The sequence below is a fragment of the Aegilops tauschii genome, chromosome 1, assembly GCF_002575655.3.
Source record: "Aegilops tauschii subsp. strangulata cultivar AL8/78 chromosome 1, Aet v6.0, whole genome shotgun sequence".
NCBI lineage: Eukaryota > Viridiplantae > Streptophyta > Magnoliopsida > Poales > Poaceae > Aegilops > Aegilops tauschii.
The window spans coordinates 59,329,230-59,342,783 of record NC_053035.3 but is presented as its reverse complement, the minus strand read 5'-3'; the positions used below and the strand labels follow the sequence as shown (position 1 = coordinate 59,342,783).

The 13,554-nt window shown below is 43.4% G+C and overlaps 1 long non-coding RNA gene across 3 annotated transcripts; it reads right to left on the bottom strand.

Annotated features, from left to right (window-relative positions):
- Positions 1-2,393: 2,393 nt before the first annotated feature.
- On the bottom strand, positions 2,394-5,555 carry LOC120972878 (uncharacterized). 3 transcript variants are annotated; one of them, XR_005767040.3, is made up of 3 exons: positions 5,241-5,466; positions 4,882-4,958; positions 2,394-4,770 (listed from the first exon to the last, which is right to left on the bottom strand). It is a non-coding gene; the product is annotated as an uncharacterized lncRNA (long non-coding RNA). The 3 variants fall into 3 exon arrangements; XR_006669104.2 differs by having other exon boundaries at positions 2,394-4,508; positions 4,664-4,770; positions 4,882-5,385; XR_012201884.1 differs by having other exon boundaries at positions 2,394-4,958; positions 5,241-5,555.
- Positions 5,556-13,554: the final 7,999 nt, after the last annotated feature.

Here is a 13,554-nt window from a genome sequence, read left to right as displayed (position 1 = left end):
TAACTCTAATATAAAAATTCACCTGGAGTACAAAGCATCCCTAACATAAATAATTTTGCATTGAGGCCCTGGACCATCGGACGACCACTACTACATGGTAGTAGCGGGCGCCATTGTGGCTAAGGGCATGGCTGCACGCATTGGTAGCGCACTCATGCAATGGGGGATTGGGGAATGGGGATTTAGGGTTTATGTGTGGTAAGGCCGGATGGAGAAGTACCGTCTTACCCTAGGATGGGCTAAAAGCAAAGGAAATGGGCTGCTACTAGTCCTGGGGGGAGCACTTTCTACCAAGTTTTTAACCAGTTTATACACATGTTTTTTCCTGTTGTTTTTTGTGAAGGTTTTGCTCAGTTTTTTGCATGATTTTTTCCCTGTTTGTTGTTTGATGGTTTTGATCGCTTTTCATGCGGGTTTTTTCCTATTTGTTTCTGTTGTGCTTTATGTGTTTCTTTCACCGGCTTTTCTCCTGTTTATATGTTTCTTCATTGGTTTTCTATGGGTTTTTAAATTATTTTTTCAACACATGACTATTTTTTTAGTACACATTGTATATTTATTTATACACGTGCACATTTTTTTATACATGATAGACCATTTTTAAATACATGATATACATTTTTTCAAGTACATGTTTTTTTTAAATGTGTGTTAAACATTTTTCAAAGAAATGCTGAAACATTTTTATATGATACAAGATAATTTATTTAACTAGGTGAAAAATTACTTGTACATTGTATAAATATTATTTTAAATATCACCAAAAAATGAAACACGTGAACGTTTTTAAAGTGCCATTTATATTTTCCTGATTGTTGCGAAATATTTTTCATTACATGAAAATTTTAACGAAATGGGTGAACAATTTTTATGTACATTTTTAATGCCGTTAAAAAATTGAAAGTTGGGTGAATATTTTTTTAACACAGAATAAAAAAATAATGTAACGAAGATTTCTTTTGAAACATGTGAACATTTGTTATGTACATTTTTTTAATGCTATTAACATTTGAAAATTTCCGTGGACATATTTTAGCGTTCATAAACAATTTATATATAAATATGTATATGTTAGGATATTTCAGAATATATATAAAATTATATAGAAAAGGAGAAAAAAGAAAAACAAACGAGCGAGCGAAACAACATCCTACTCAGCTATGTTTCTTGGGTCGACCAATTTAGGGAGCGCTGCAGGCGACACTACGCTTGGGATCGTTGTAAGCCATACATAGCCGCGCATAGTTAGAAAGTTATTTTTTTCGAAAAGATCATCGGACGATCACTACCGCCGCCAGAACGAGTCACGGTGTGTCGTTGTCCTTGCTCCTATACCGGAGCTGGCCTGTCCTTGTGGATGACACCCGGAAAGTCTTCATGCGTGTGTCCGTAAGGACCAATGCCCTCGAGCCGTAGTTATCGCCATTGAACCCTCGAATCGATTTGAGGTGTTGGCATCTGATCTCACCGTTGCGCACCTACAACGAGAAACCCTAACCTCATTGTCCCAGGGAGACGGGCGGATTCTACACCAGAGCTCCTTCGACTTTATCCTAGCGGACGAATTCGAAAAGGAACGAAGCCCGGAAGACCAACTCAAAGATGAAGTATCACCATTCGTCCGAGCGCCGCCCCTGCGAGGACTAGAAAACCCTTGCCTAAACAACTAGCCGGAACCGAGGCATCAGGGTTCCCCTCTCCTCCACCAGCCATCGGAGTAGCAGGCAAAGGGTGGGGGTGAACCACGGTAGGCGATGAAGCTTTGAGGGTAGGAGAACTTTACCCTAGGCACAAAGGCATGAGGGAAAGGAAAATATGCGTTATTTTTCTAGTTATGGGGATGAATGATTTTGCAGATTGCCGATGATCATTTTTCTAATATCAAATCTAACATAGGCCCGCAACTTGTCAATGAGAAATCTCTCTCTCTCTCAACGGTGGCATGACAGCAGGCGGCCGTGGTGACGGGCGGCAACACGAGGGATTTTTTAGATAGTGGTGTGTATTGGGGGAATATGGAAGAGGGCCAACTCCTCTCGTAGATGGGCGACCCAAATTTTGGCTAACCAAACCCATGTTAAACTAGAACATAAAGGCGCGCGTTGCCGCACCCGTCCATCTTGAGAAATAAGCAATATAGATGTTTAAAATTTGAATAGTTCAAGCTAAAAGTGGTCCACTGATGTTGGTGTTTTCACATTCATGAGTACAGAGTATGCAAACATGAACATACAATATTTTATCTTGTTGGGTCAAATAAATTTCAGTGTGATATTGAAAATTTCAGTATCATCCTTTTTATTTGACGATGCAGCTACCAAGCACGTTGAAATTTTGCATAATAACATAACCCTGAAAACAACTGCACAAACTCGTAGCATGGTTCTGGCACATTTCAGGTACAAGTTACATGCTTCATTTCACATAAAAGCTAAAAGATTGCATAGAGATTTTATGGTTTTCTCAAAATAATAGTACTTGACAATTTCCCACCATCCTAAGAATCAATTGATACGTGTTTTCCACCTTTTCTTGACATGGTATCACAATAGAGAAATCATAGGTGGCCGGACGTTCAAATCATAGTAAACCTCAACATGACATTGCTTGTTCTTCTTGAGCTGTGATATCCTCAAATCCTAACTCTCCTCTTTAAACTCTGATTCTGTTTTTAGTGTATAGCCTGAATCCTTTGCATTTTTCCTTTTAAACCTCAGAAGTAGATATCTGCACCGCCACCCAAGGTTGAAACATTAATCGTTGTACTTATCGATATTGTACCATGAATGCCGACATCCATCTTGCAACCACTATTGTTCTTCTTCTCCCTACTTAGTGCTTTGTCAAACATCTCAAACCTACAGGTTTGACATTCAACTATCATGTACCAACACAACATAAAGCTCTGAAGAAGATGCACAAAGTAAAGTTATTATCTACTCCCTCCGTCCGGAAATACTTGTCGGACAGATAGATGTATCTAGATGTATTTTAGTTGTAGATACATCTATTTTTATCCATTTCTCCGACAAGTATTTTGGGACGGAGGGAGTACTAAGAAGATCACCCATTGGCAGCTGCAAGAACCACGACAAAATGGCCCTAGTCCATGGTCTACACTAAGCTCCTCCACTTGATGGAAGGATTATTTGATATATATCACTACACATACCACAGCAGCAAAATCATAGTGTTGATTCTGCTTTTACTTTTCAATATTAACAATCAAAAGATGAAGCACAAAGAAACATAACATAGATACATAAATTATGGTTCACTTATTCATTGGCATATAAAATATAATTAGTGGGAAGAATATTGCCTGAAGGGACTATGGAAAATTAGCAGCAAGAACATCAGGCACATGTTTTCTTTTTAAAAAATGGTACAAAGGTTTCTATCTTATATATTCAAAACTGACCGGTGGTCACGATCACCAACCACAATGTTATCACCACTCTGTTATATACTCTTGTATCCATGACCAACTTCTTTCGGGCACTTCATCTCTGAAGTTCTTTTCTCACAAAACAAAATGTAAATATAAAAGAACAATTGTAAGGCTACATAATGTGTTGGAAGAGTCAAGCTCTCAAGCATGTAGTAAACAAAGAGATAATCGTGCGGTAGAGGTGCAGTAAGGGAAAAAACGTATGTCTTCACTCTTAGTTGGGAAAAGCATCAAACAAAGGTAAGTTAATTTTGGAAACCCCATTATGTAAAGATGAACTGTATTTAAAACATAATCTTCAGCTCCTCATAGTGCTCGAACAAAGTTGTCGACTTAGTACAGTCTACAGTGGCATGATGAAACTTTTTGGTAGGGCATAAAACATGATTATTACATGACATTCTTGGCATTACACTTCATTCTTGGAAGGCCCTGTGGACTATGCTCTGAATCTCAACCTATGATTTGCCAAAATAAAGAATGAAATAAGATGAACGATAAATAAAATAAGCATAGTGTTTTAAGTCAAGAGACGGTTAAGTAGCTAGCTTTTTATTTGTAGAGTAGTTAGTTTTTTGGTTTGATACTGTATGGGCTTGTTGTGTCCAAGTTCTTCTTCTAAACTTTCTCTTAATTAGTGATAGTGTTTGGCAGAGCTCCTGCAATTAAAATGCAAATGAATAATATACTCTGAGTATATTGCAGAAAATTCGAAACTCTTGATGTTCACATATAAACATATCTACATCAAAGAGAAAAAATTCAAAAGATGGGTTTCTGTTTTGGTGAGAAAGTGTAGTGGTGATTATAAGATTGTTTAAAAAAACAGTTCAATTTCATCGCTGCACCGTTTGGGTAGTTGCAAATCCCTTGCAACACAAGAGAAGGGGATGTCTTTTCGTGCCTAAACAAATGATCATCAGTACGTTCAGTAAATGTCCTGGCTTGCAACTACAGTCGAGTGCATATATATATAACTGTAAGCAATCTAGATTCTGCAACTTTACATTGTGTAGTACCATCATATGGAGGAATCTTTGGTTCTAGTCTACCAATCCTGAAAGATAATAAAATCATAAATGAAGAAATTTGAAAACAACATGCAGTGAACAACGTAGATGAAGAATGATTATTATTTCAACCAGCCAACCTAATTAAATATCTTTGACTTGCACATCAAACTAAAATGTTCAAGGATTAATCTAGACTTACCTGGAAGCCAAATCCCTACTAAATCATTTCGAGGGATCAAGCAAGAACTGCTTCTCCACAAGAAAAATCTAAAACCAGCAGCAGCTTGCAATCGATGCAAGATTAACCTGGTGCGAATCACTCAAATATGTAATGATCATGGAATTTGAACCACATCTAATATGGTGGCTTAAAAGTTAAAACTGAACCACACACACATATAGAGAGAGATAGCTGACCGTTTACGTTTTGGAGATCGAGTCCATGCCTGCGTACCAGGAGAGGCAACCAATGCAGGGACCAGTTGCTGCCAAACCTACAAGGACGAATAGCAAGTTAAGTCTGTAGATATGAACTATGAAGACATGGAGGAGATTTAGTGGGAGGAAGATGGATGGTCGGCGAGAATGAAACTAAGCAACAGCCATGGCCGAGAGATGACGCGGAAGGCAGGAAGGAAGAGATGACGTGATGCAGGAGAAGGACAGCCGGCGATGGACGCCGGCGACGGGGGCGGGCGCCGCGCTGCCATGTAGGAGCGGTGCAAGACTGAAATTTTAAAAAAAACAGTAATGAAGGGGCTTCGGGGGAAGAGTACAGGCGGGTGGACGACACCGACGGGGAGTCAGATGCGCAGCAGGAATTTGCCGACGGCGGCGGCGCATCGCGGACGAGGCAGCGAATCGCCGAGGACGAAACGGCCGCGCATCGCGTAGGAAGGAGCTGTTCGGTTCGGGGGATAGCGCTGGAACCCGGACGGCCTGGCCTATTAGCGTGCGAATGGATGACCTGGGCCTTGGACGGCCCATTAAGGAGAGACACTCAAGCTCGTTCTGCGGAGCAGCAGCCCGCGAGACGGTGCGTCGAGCGTGCGGACGACCTCGGACGCAGCTAGATGATCTGGATCATAGGTCCGAAAATCCGACGGCTGAGACAGTCAAATCGCTGTGGAGGCTTCTAGCTAGCCCCGTTTTACTGTTTCTCAATAGAGGAGAGAGAGAGAGAATTTATGTAGCCGAAAAAAATTCTACTTTCTCAGCACACCCAAAAGTCGATACCCATGTTTTCAAAACCAAACAAACGTAGAGATAACATACATAGTACTTCAAAACTGGAGTAGTTAATTCCATAATTGAACTTTTTCCTGCAGGGACTTGTTGAATTTGGGAACCAGCGTTCACCAGAGGAGCAAAGAACAGTGCTGGTACCGGTGGCGTGGTGGGCTAACCCCCACTATTACCACCATCATCCATCAAGCGAAGTTTGCTAGCAGTTGTTGCCATCGAACGACAACAGCATACAGGATGAAAAGGCAGGCAGCAGGATCACGAGGTTGGATTCCCGGTTCAGTTCATGCATGCAGGATCCAGTCTGTTTCCTGCTTCCACAGAAGCACCGGTCTCTGTCTCTCTGACGCCCAACAATGCAGTCTTTTTTTTCCACTTTGATTAATCAGCACCGGCCGACCGGAGATAGCTAAAAAACAATTTAGCATCACCGAAAGCTTTCCATCCAAACGTACAATTTTTATTTTTATTTTACACGGGGGCCTTGTGATCCCGTGAACGAAGTCCACGGATTTGATGGGGCCAAATCTCATCAGAAATAGTGCGCACCTGTTGCAGAAATTTGACTTGAGGGTAATAACATGCAGCACAGTGCCATTTTCATTTATGTTCAGAAAGGGACGCTTTTGGAATGAGCCACGCTCTTCTAGAATATCTGATAAGAGAGTGGCTACGGAATTATAACCACTTGCAGCCATCCCAAATCCTCAGAGTTTTTTTGCATGTATATGTACAGGGAAATCCGAAAATGCAAAAGATAAATTCCGTTTCTTGCTTTCAAGCAAGCAGAAGAAAAACCGGCATCCGACCGTGCGTGCGTCCATCCGCTACCGTCCATAACATTTCGATCACAAATAGGTAGGCAAGGCAAGCCCTTTGTCCATAATAACATGACGCACTTTGCTTCTGAATCCGGACCACTCTGGCTCTGGAAATAGGTTTGCACGGTTCGGAAGAGAAGGAAGCTTGTTGTAGATCATTTTGGCCATGTCATCAGGCGCATCCATGTCTTAAGTGGAACGAGATAGAGTTAAGTGCCGCTGTCAGAGAAAGCACACAGGATTTCTGTGACATGGCTCTCCCAAAAAGGAAGAGATTGCTTCAAAAGATAGATCACTCCTTGATCGACCACATATAATCAAACAAGAACAAGCAAAAAAATAATTAGCCGGTAGTAACTTTTTTTTTTGTGGCGGTAAAGGAGCCCAGTGAGCCCAGGCAGGACAGCAGATGCCACCGGAGAGACAAGGGCATCTATAGCTGTATGGTAAAGATCGACCGGTCAGTCAGTCGTCGACGAGACGGTCCACTCGCCGGCCGGCCGGTGGTGACATCCGCACCGCAAATAATCGTGGCCTGGCCATTACCGTCGCCGTCGTCAAGTCACACGCGTACGTGCGCCCGTTCGCCGATGCCGACGTCCATCGCTAGCCAGGCGGACGCCGGCCGGTGGTGGCTTGGCCGCACGCGCTTGCCGCCTAGCGAGTGCACGTCGCTCTCGTGGCCAAGTGCAGAAATTCCTCGAGAAATTTATGTATGCTTGTGTGGAAATAAAGGTGGTACAGTATGTACGTTCGATCCGATTGGAGTTCAGAGAGCGTGGAAGGCCAAGGAGAATTTTCTTTTGAGGAATTTATGTGTGCTTTGGAAATAAAGGTGGTTCGTGCCCGCCGTACGTTAGATTCGATTGGAGTTCGGAGAGCATGGAAGGCCATCCACCGGCTTCGTTTATGCTCGCCAGTGGTTTGATTGCTCTATCCTATTAGCTACGCACGTTGATTCTTGCTCTGTGACGAAACTAGCACCGTGGGACTATAAATGAAGTGTTTATTTTGAGTAAATAGGCAATTTCTTGATTAAATTAATCCACGAGTAAATCACTAGCATGGCATTGACACAAATAAATGCATACTGATATTCAGTCAAGCAAGCACATACTACGCTAATTGCAGAAAGATTTACGTATAATGCTAACATGGCTAAAACAGAAAACAGTAGGAGCGGGATAAACGAGTTATACCCTCCAGTAGGCCATGCAGAGGCCACGGCGTTGGTGGCAGCAGCGGCGTCCTCGGCGGCCTTCTTGTCGGCTTCAGTTTCGCGGACGTAGAGGAAGTAGCGGATCGGAAGCGAGCAGTCGCGTAGTCGCTGCCCAAAAACCTATTCGCCCCTCACCCGTACAGGAACCAGAAGGGCGTGGTTTCGGAGACCTGCTCTCCCGTCGACCGTGTACGCGGGCGGACGGGATGGAGTCACCGACGGCAGCAGCAGCAAGGGAACGACGGTGGGTGTGCGCGTGAGCAGATGAGATCTGTTCGTGGCAGCTAGGGTTAGGAGACATCGCACACTTATATAGGCGCAGCCGCGTGGAGAGACGTGGGCTTGACCCACGTGCGAGTCCGTGACAGTCCACGATCCGACGTCTCAAATCGTGGCCCAGCTGTCACAGAACTCTCCGTTAGTGACTGGCAAAAATAAGCGCGTAGGTGTGAGCTCGGCTCGGCTCAATCCCGTAACCCGCGTCGCGTCGTGGCGAGGCGGGCGGCGGAGGAGGAGTGCGCGAGGGCCTCTTCTATTCTCAAGCTCCAATAACATGTGAAAGAATATCCCTTATAAAGAGGTCCAACTCCTCTTCCACTTCCGGGATGGGACTAAACTTCCCACCTCCACCTAGTGCCAATAAACCCACATGGGCCCTTAGAGATTTTCAGAAATTCACTCTAAATTTCAGCAATCCCCCACCAGATCTCGAGGGCCCATTGTGTCCTCTGTTCCAATTGCTGTTTCGATATACCAGTGTTTCAGTGAAGACCTGTTAAGGTTGAACTTCACCTAGAGCAAGTAGCTACACTCCTTCACAACTGAACAATGGACTATGCCTTGAATTGTCAGTTTGGCGTAAAGAAGTTTCACCACATGTCTTACTAGTACTAAGCTGCCGAAGGCTGACCCCTCGGGTGGAGCATATAAGTCACACTCCTGGCCTATTCATGAGCTTACTAGAGATCACCTCAATCTCATAGACTGTGACCAGCAGTCGGGCTCACATAGATGTGTTCCTCCAAAGATCGCTCTGTAGGATAGCATCTTGCTTCCTTAAGCTTTGGAACACATTAAGACAGTAGTCGTCCTACCATACAGTATTGAGAGTATTGCATCTTCAACAGAGTGGGTTAGTATAGTTACTCTCCTCAGTTCACCACTGCCTTGTTTTCCCAGGTCCTAATTCACGGGATCTCCGATCACATAGGTTGGGTTACTACCATGGCAACTCATGTGGGTCTCATACCCATCTCCCTCGATGCACTATATATCACAACACGTGATAGCCCTTTTGTAAAGGGATCTGCCAGATTCTTAGCCGTATGGACATACTCCAACGCTATCATTCCGGAGTTTCTTAATTTTCTGACAGCTTTTAATCTCATTCTTATGTGTTTGTTGGATTTCATGTTGTCCTTTGAACTCTTCACCTTGGTGATGACAGTCTGATTGTCACAGTTCATAAGGATAGCCGGAACCGGTTTATCAACCAATGGCAAGTCCATCAAAAGATCTCGAAGCCATCCTGCTTCAACACCAGATGTGTCTAATGCTCTTCATTCTACTTCCATTGTCGATCTCGTTAAGATCGTTTGCTTGCAAGACTTTCAGGAAATAGCGCCACCTCCAAGAGTAAACATATACCCAGTTGTGGCCTTCATCTCATCAATATCAGAGATCCAATTCGCATCACTATACCCTTCAAGTACCGACGGGTATCCGGTATAGTGAAGTCCATAGTTCATAGTACCTTTCAGATAGCGCATAACTCTCTCAACAGCATGCCAATGTACATCACCCGGTTTGGAAACAAACCGGTTCAGTTTGCTCACAGCAAACGCGATGTCAGGCCTCGTTGCGCTTGCTAGGTACATCAGTGAACCAATGATTTGAGAGTATCTCAATTGATCTTTAGCCATGCCTTGAGACTTTCGAATCAACACGCTTGGATCATATGGTGTTTGAGATGGTGTGCAGTCTGAATATCCAAAACGACTCAACACCTTCTCAACATAGTGGGATTGCAGAAGTGTAATCACACCCTCATTATCTCTCAGTAGCTTGATGTTCAATATAACATCAGCCACACCAAGGTCCTTCATCTCAAAGTTCTGAGATAGAAATGACTTGACCTCCTCAATGACTTTGAGGTTTGTTCCGAATATCAGTATGTCATCAACATACAAGCACAATATAACTCCTTCGCCCCCACCATGGCGATAGTATACACATTTGTCAGCTTCATTAACAATGAAGCCAACAGATGTCAGAGTTGTATTAAACTTATCATGTCATTGCTTAGGTGCTTGCTTCAGGCCATATAAAGATTTCAGCAACCTACACACCTTTCTTTCCTGACCATCTATCACAAAGCCATCTGGCTGTTGCATGTAGATTTCCTCGTTTAGCTCTCCATTCAAAAAAGCCGTCTTAACACCCATCTGATGGACGAGAAGACCATGCGAGGCCGCCAACGAGAGTAATACTCGAATGGTGGTCAGTCTAGCCACGGGTGAATAAGTATCGAAGAAATCTTCCTCTTCTTTCTGGTCATAGCCCTTGGCCACAAGCCTAGCCTTGTACTTTTCAATCGTACCATCGGGCCTAAGCTTCTTCTTGAACACCCACTTACATCCCAATGGTTTGCAACCATAGGGGCGGTCAGTGATCTCCCATGTCCCGTTAGCCATGATGGAATCCATCTCGCTACGGACCGCATCCTTCCAGTAGTCAGCTTCTGAGGCATACGCTTCTGAAATAGAAGTGGGAGTATTATCCACGAGGTACACGAAGAAATCATCACCAAAGGTCTTTGCAGTCCTTTGTCTCTTGCCCCTACCAAGGGTTTCCTCGTTATCCTCTTCAGGATTTTCATCATGTGTTTGTTCATAATAATCCATAGGAATGGCAGGCTCAGGAGTCTCTTCAGATTCCTGTCTAGAAGTACTTTGCATATCTCTCATAGGAAAAATATCCTCAAAGAATGTAGCATCCTTAGACTCCATAATTGTACCGACCTTCTGGTCAGGTACCTCAGATTTCACTAGTAGAAATCTATAGCCAACGATGTTCTTAATGTAGCCCAAATTAACGCAGTCCACTGTTTTTGGTCAAAGCTTACGCTTTTTGGGGATCGGCACATTGACTTTCGCCAAACAGCCCCAAGTACGCAAGTACGAGAGTGTTGTCCTTCTCTTCGCCCATTTCTCATAGGGAGTTATCTGATTATCCTTTGTCGGAACCTTATTCAGGACATGACATGTTGTCAATATAGCCTCCCCCACCATGCCTTGGATAAACCCGATGTATCTAATATGGCGTTAACCAAATCAATTAGAGTATGGTTTTTCTGCTCGGCAACCCCGTTTGACTCGGGTGAATAGGGAGGCGTCCTCTCATGAATAAGGCCGTGTTCCGCACAAAAGGAATCAAACTCACTCGAGAAGTACTCTCCACCACGATCTGATCGGACTCGTTTAATTTTCTTTTGAAGTTGATTCTCAACTTCTGCCTTATAGATTTTAAAGTAGTGTAGAGCCTCATCTTTAGTATTTAACAGATACACATAGCAATATCTAGTGGAATCATCTATCAATGTCATGAAGTATTTCTTTCCACCTTTAGTCAACACATCATTCATCTCACAAAGATCCGAATGTATGAGTTCTAATGGTGCCAAGTGTCTCTCCTCCGCAGCCTTGTGAGGCTTGCGAGGTTGCTTAGCTTGCACACATGAAAGGCACTTAGAACCTTTGGCCAAAGTGAAACTTGGGATTAAATCCAACTTAGCTAGCTGCGCCATAACACCGAAACTAATGTGACAAAGACGTGAATGCCAAACTTCAGATTCATTAACATTCGAATGAATATGGTTCACGACTTTATTACAAAAATCTACGAGGGGAAGGCGGAACATCCCTCCGCTCTCATAACCTTTTCCAACAAAGAGTCCATATTTCGTAACAACTAATTTATTAGACTCGAAAACCAACTTAAACCCTTCTCTACATAGAAGGGAGCCACTAACGAGGTTCTTCTTGATGGCGGGGACATGCTGCACGTTCTTCAGCTGCACGATTCTTCCCGAAGTAAACTTCAGATCGACCGTGCCAACACCATGAACAGAAGCACTCGCGCCATTCCCCATCAATACGGACCCGTGACCTGTGACTTGGTAAGAAGTGAACAATGAAATGTCAGCACACACATGAACACCTGCACCTGTGTCCACCCACCAATCGTTGGGCTGAAACACTGAAAAAACAGTAAATAAATTACCGTACCCAGATGCACCATTCTCATTGTTGCCCACAATCATGTTGACAGACTTGGAGTCCTGTCCTGGCTTCTTGTACTTGTTTGGGCACTTGTTGTCCCAATGTTCAACCGAACCACAAGTAAAGCAACCCTCATCCTTCTTGTTCTTCTTGAAGGTCTTCTTACCCTTCTTCTTAAAGTCGGTATTGTCTTGGACACCGTTCTTTCTCTTGGGCTTGTGGGAGTTATGGTTCCTCTGGTTAACCATGTTGGCAACAGAAGTTCCTTTAGCCCCTTTTCCGTGCGAGTCATGTGCCCTTGAATTCTGCTCAACACTCACATGGCCAATGACATCCTCCACAGAGAATTCACGCCTCTGATGTTTCAGAGTGGTGGCAAAGTTCCTCCAGGAATTCGGGAGCTTAGCGATTATGCAGCCCGCGACAAACTTGGCCGGTAACTCGCACTTAAGAAGCTCAAGATCCTTAACAATGCATATTATCTCATGAGCCTGCTCAAATACAGGACGGTTTTCAACCATCTTGTAATCATGGAACTGCTCTATAATATACATCTCGCTCCCGGCATCGGCGGCCCGAACTTAGATTCGAGCACCTCCCACAAGTCCTTGGCGACATACACATGTAAATATGCATCGACCAGTTTATCTCTGATCACGCTAAGAACTGCTCCGAGAAACACAACGGTGTCCTCCTTGAACGCCTTCTCCTGTTCAGGAGCAATCGTTCCCGTGGAGACTAATAACCCACAAGTTTAGGGGGTCAATTGTAGCCTCTTTCGATAAGTAAGAGTGTCGAACCCAACGAGGAGCTAAAGGTAGAACAAATATTCCCTCAAGTTATATCGACCACCGATACAACTCTACGCACACTTGACATTCGCTTTACCGGAAACAAGTATGAAACTAGAAGTACTTTGTAGGTGTTTTTGGATAGGTTTGCAAGCTAATAAAGAGCGAGTAAATAAAAAGTAGGGGCTGTTTACATAAAGACACAACTAAATTAGTTTTAGTAAAGAGCTTTTTGTCATGAGAAAGTTATTTGTCCCTAGGCAATCGATAACTAGACCGGTAATCACTATTGCAATTTTATTTGAGGGAGAGGCATAAGCTAACATACTTTCTCTACTTGGATCATATGCACTTATGATTGGAACTCTAGCAAGCATCCGCAACTACTAAAGATCATTAAGGTAAAACCCAACCATAGCATTAAAGTATCAAGTCCTCTTTATTCCCATACGCAAACAACCTACTTACTCGGGTATATGCTTCTGTCACTCACGCCACCCACCATAAGCAAATCATGAACATATTGCAAACCCTACAGCGGGAATCCCTCATGCTTGCGCGACACGGAGAGCACCATAGGACAGCACCAATAATAAAACATGCAACTCAAACCAATCATGATCATCAATTAACCCATAGGACAAAACGGATCTACTCAAACATCATAGGATAGCCATACATCATTGGGAAATAATATATAACGTTGAGCACCATGTTTAAGTAGAGATTACAGC